This window comes from Carassius gibelio, chromosome A7, assembly GCF_023724105.1.
Source record: "Carassius gibelio isolate Cgi1373 ecotype wild population from Czech Republic chromosome A7, carGib1.2-hapl.c, whole genome shotgun sequence".
NCBI classification, from domain to species: Eukaryota; Metazoa; Chordata; class Actinopteri; order Cypriniformes; family Cyprinidae; genus Carassius; species Carassius gibelio.
The window spans coordinates 7,808,871-7,814,569 of record NC_068377.1 but is presented as its reverse complement, the minus strand read 5'-3'; positions in this window follow the sequence as shown (position 1 = coordinate 7,814,569).

The following is a 5,699-nucleotide window of genomic DNA, read 5'->3' as shown; positions in this document are numbered from 1 at the left end:
CTTTCCAGAGGTTCCCATTGTGCTATTTTTGTTTCCTAAAGCGTCCTGTACAGATGTTTCTGACATAGAAAACAATAGTAAAAATTTTTTTTTTAATTTTATTTTCAATGGAATGGCTTTATTGAACCACTTAAAAAATTGCATTATGTGTCATATCTGATACATCAGGCTTATATGGCTCTTACAGTAGTGAGAATATGGAGCTCGTACTGATGCAGAATGGAGAAAAATGGTACACAGTTGCTGATCTTTGTATGGCCAAAAAGATGAAATAGCTTGTAATGTAAATCAATGTGACCTTTATAACTCTATAGCTGAATACTACTAATAACATTTTCACTTTATATCTCCTAATCATTTCTTATTATAATTATATTTAAATGCTTCTTTTCAATGTTCAAAGCTCTGAAGTTTTTATTTTGAAGGCAAAAGCTCTCAGATGGCACGGTTTCAGTTTTCTCGTTTACTTTCTTCACCTGAGATGCAACATTCAAAACACAGGGTGGTTTAAGAATTTTATAATAAAGATTGATGTAGGGATACTATTGCATTCAGTAATTATTATAAAATAACATTGCAATTGCAAAATTGTTAATGACCAGATGACTGTACATTTTCCTGATTAACACTTGCTACTTAAACATGTAGCCATGAAATATTGAGACATTACACAAGCTGATCATAAATAATAAGAATCATAAGTATAGGTCCTTCTCAAAAAATTAGAATATTGTGAAAAAGTTCATTATTTTCCATAATGTAATGATAAAATTTAAACTTTCATATATTTTAGATTCATTGCACACCAACTGAAATATTTCAGGTCTTTTATTGTTTTAATACGGATGATTTTGGCATACACCTCATGAAAACCCAAAATTCCTATCTCAAAAAATTAGCATATCATGAAAAGGTTCTCTAAACAAGCTATTAACCTAATCATCTGAATCAACTAATTAACTCTAAACACCTGCAAAAGATTCCTGAGGCTTTTGAAAACTCCCAGCCTGGTTCATTACTCAAAACCGCATTCATGGGTTAGACTGCTGACCTGACTGCTGTCCAGAAGGCCATCATTGACACCGTCAAGCGAGAGGGTAAGACACAGAAAGAAATTTCTGAACGAATAGGCTGTTCCCAGAGTGCTGTATCAAGGCACCTCAGTGGGAAATCTGTGGGAAGGAAAAAGTGTGGCAAAAAATGTTGCACAACGAGAAGAGGTGTCCGGACCCTGAGGAAGATTGTGGAGAAGGACCGATTCCAGACCTTGGGGGACCTGCGGAAGCAGTGGACTGAGTCTGGAGTAGAAACATCCAGAGCCACCGTGCACAGGCGTGTGCAGGAGATGGGCTACAGAGATGCAGCACTGGACTGTTGCTCAGTGGTCCAAAGTACTTTTTTTGGATGAAAGCAAATTTTTCATGTAATTCGGAAATCAAGGTGCCAGAGTCTGGAGGAAGACTGGGGAGAAGGAAATGCCAAAATGCCTGAAGTCCAGGGTCAAGTACCCACAGTCAGTGATGGTCTGGGGTGCCATGTCAGCTGCTGGTGTTGGTCCACTGTGTTTTATCAAGGGCAGGGTCAATGCAGCTAGTTATCAGGAGATTTTGGAGCACTTCATGCTTCCATCTGCTGAAAAGCTTTATGGAGATGAAGATTTCGTTTTTCAGCATGACCTGGCACGTGCTCACAGTGCCAAAACCACTGGTAAATGGTTTACTGACCATGGTATTACTGTGCTCAATTGGCATGCCAACTCTCCTGACCTGAACCCCATAGAGAATCTGTGGGATATTGTGAAGAGAAAGTTGAGAGACACAAGACCCAACACTCTGGATGAGCTTAAGGCCGCTATCGAAGCATCCTGGGCCTCTATAACACCTCAGCAGTGCCACAGGCTGATTGCCTCCATGCCACGCCGCACTGAAGCAGTCATTTCTGCAAAAGGATTCCCGACCAAGTATTGAGTGCATAACTGAACATAATTATTTGAAGGTTGACTTTTTTTGTATTAAAAACACTTTTCTTTTATTGGTCGGATGAAATATGCTAATTTTTTGAGATAGGAATTTTGGGTTTTCATGAGCTGTGTGCCAAAATCATCAGTATTAAAACAATAAAAGACCTGAAATATTTCAGTTGGTGTGCAAGGAATCTAAAATATATGAAAGTTTAATTTTTATCATTACATTATGGAAAATAATGAACTTTTTCACAATATGCTAATTTTTTTAGAAGGACCTGTATTGCTTTGTGCCTTTAGACACAAAAAAAAATGCATTTTATCCAGAGCCCTCTTTAGCCCCGTTGTATGTAGCTAATGTTTAACAGTGTATACAGCATTCATACTATATTTTTTTTTCATATCTTTATAAAAATATAGCAATCTAATTGAGCTGCTTTCTCTATCATGCCTTGAGCTGTTTGACCACAGGGAGGCAGCATTACTCAACTCAATTCTCAACTCTGAGCTATAATTCATTTTACTAAAGATTGAACAGTCTTTAAATCATTTCATATGCTCCATTCAGATGTATGTAGGGATAAAAGTTTAGAGAAAAAATGGGTAACACTTTATTTTGATAGTCCACTTTAGACATTCTACTTGCAGTAAGTAACTTTGCAACTACATGTCAACTAGCAGTTAGTAGAGTATTAGTAGTCTGTCTGCTTAATATCTTCTAACACTTTCTTTGTCAACTTATTGTCAACTTATACTAAGTCTAAACCTACCCCTAACACTAACCCTAAACTTACCCTAACAGTCTACTCTGAGAGTTAGTAGACGTGTAGTTGCAAATTTCTGAGATTTAGTTGATATGTAGTTGACATGTAGTTGCAAAGTTACTTATAGTCAGCAGAATGTCTAAAGTGGACTATCGAAATAAAGTGTAACCAAAAAATGCAAGAAAATACTTAATGTGGTTGTGGCAGATGTAGGTTTCTAACAATAGGTTTTCTTGTATTTTTAAAAAATAGGCTTTTGTTTGTGTACACGTTGCTTCCCGCTTTAGTCAAATCTTCCCAAGAACTGAAAATCCTTCAATGCTCATTTTGAGTCGACTTGACTATGATACCACTTCAGCTACTTAAAAACTGGATAATCGCATCAACCGGAAAAGCCTTAAAGACAGCCCCATTTTCCACATGTCTCTCCAACACAACCATGTATCTCACAGGATGAGTTCAGAGAAACAGAAACCTAAGTGTTACTGAGCAGCTGTTATTTAATCTGTGTGTACAACAAGTGATATGGCGGAAGCTGCTATTTCTCAGGACCAGTTCAGCTGTCCAATCCGTCTAGATTTACTGAAGAATCTGGTAAGCCTTTCCTGTGGACACAGTTTCTGTATGTGCTGCATTACAGGCGGCTGTGAACAGGATGAGCAGAAGGGAGTGTATAGCTGCCCCCAGTGCAGAAAGACATTCACTCCAAGACTTGTGTTAGGCAAGAATATGGTGCTTGCTGAAATATTGGAGAAACTGATGAAGCCTTAAACTCCAGACTGTGGTTCCTGCTCAGCATTATGCTGGACCTGGAGATTTAGAGTGTGATGTCTATACTGGAAGAAAATGCAAAGCTGTTTAGTCCTGTCTTGTGTGTCTGGAATCTTACTGCCAAACTCATCTTGAATGGCATGGGGAATTTTGTTCAGGAAAGCGACACAAAATAACTGATACCATAGGACGACTCCAGATGACGCTTTGTCATGAGCATGATAAGCTTTTGGAGGTTTATTGTCATTCGGATAAGCAGTTCATTTGTATACTGTTTATGATGAATGAGCATAAATCCCATGACACTGTCACAGTTGCAGAACAGAAGACAAGAGGTTTTAGCTGACTTTATTCACTGATGGTGTCTGAAAATCCTCTGACTCTACTGTTGATGATGGATCTGAGAAGCAGACCAACAAAATTACATCTCTGATACAGCTACATGGCATGAGACTAAGAATATTAATAAGCAGAAAACTAAGAAATACAACATATATCTATTGTTGGCACTATGCACCATGGCATTACAACACACAATTACATCAGAACACATAAAAGCATGACTGTATATAGTTCGGAGTTCTTATTTCTTTGTCCTACAGAAACGCTTTAATGGAGAGACTGAAGCAGCAAATTCAGGAGATGGAGAAAGCGATTCAGGAGCTGAGAGAGGCTGTGAAGTGTCATAAGATGAGTTATGAGAAGAATAACTGCTGGCAGTTATTGAGCTTAAAGGGATACTCATCATACACTCATGCTGTCCCAGATGTATATGACTTTCTTTATTCTGTGTAACTTAAACAGAGATTTTCAGAGAAATAATGAATCTCTGTGTTATCTACATAATGCCAGTGAATGTGTCTCTTAAAGTTGATGTTTTAATAACCATAAATAAAGAAAGTCATCTGGGACAGCAACAGGGTGAGTAAATGATGAGATTAAAATTATTATTTTTTCAAGTACAAGTACCGGACTGAAGAGGGGAGCATGTATGGCCGCTGGACTCCGCCCCTTACCTGGACCCTTCCTTCCTGAACACTGTCCAAACTACACGAACCCCGCAGCATGACGAGGACACCAGATCCCGTTTATTTTAAACACTCTTCCCCTTTCGACACTTTTATTTCCCTGTGTTTTGTTATTTTCTATTAATAAAAGCCTCTGAGGCCTGGCGCCACCCCCACTGTGTCTGTCGTTTGCTCCTCCTGCCACACACTTTTGACCAATGGTGACAGTGAAAAGTGAAAGTGACGTGACATACAGCCAAGTATGGTGACCCATACTCAGAATTTGCGCTCTGCTTTTAACCCATCCAAAATGCACACACACACAGCAGTGAACACACACACACCGTGAATACACACCTGGAGCAGTGGGCAGCCATTTGTGCTGCGGCGCCCAGGGAGCAGTTGGGGGTTCAGTGCCTTCCTCAAGGGCACCTCAGTCATGGTATTGAGAGCACTGTACATGTACTCCCCCCACCTACAATTCCTGCCGGCCCGTTACTTTAGAGGAGAGTTGTGGTCTCTGACTTCAGCAGAGAAAGATGAAAGCAAAGACTGATACATACTCAGGTCTGACAGATGTTTCACGAGTTCACACTTACATATAATTAACTGAAGTATTATAATGCATATTTGGCATGCTGTCCGGGGAAGGGGCTCCGAGCTCGGGAATGGCCCGAACCTAGAGTACCCCCCCATATATAAAAGTGTGAAATTAACTCTAGTGGAGGAGATGGGGTGGAGGAGGGGGGATGCTGATAAACCGTCAATGGAGACAGGTAGGCTGATTCAGCTGTATTTATACCCTAAGGTTGATTATCTTAAAGGGTTAGTTGGCCCAAAAATGAAAATTATGTCATTAATAACTCACCCTTATGCTGTTCCAAACATGTAAGGCCTCCTTTTATCTTCGGAACACAGTTTAAGATATTTTAGATTTAGTCCGAGAGCTCTCAGTCCCTCCATTGAAGCTGTGTGTACGGTCTACTGTCCATGTCCAGAAAGGTAAGAAAAGCATCATCAAATTGTGACATCAGAGGGTCCGTTGGAATTTTTTTAAGCATCGAAAATACATTTTCGTCCAAAAATAGCAAAAACGACGACTTTATTCAGCATTATCTTCTCAGTTCTCTCTTCACAGCAGTTCAGTCAATATACTGTTTGAGTGCATGAATTACTCCGGGATATTGGTTTGTT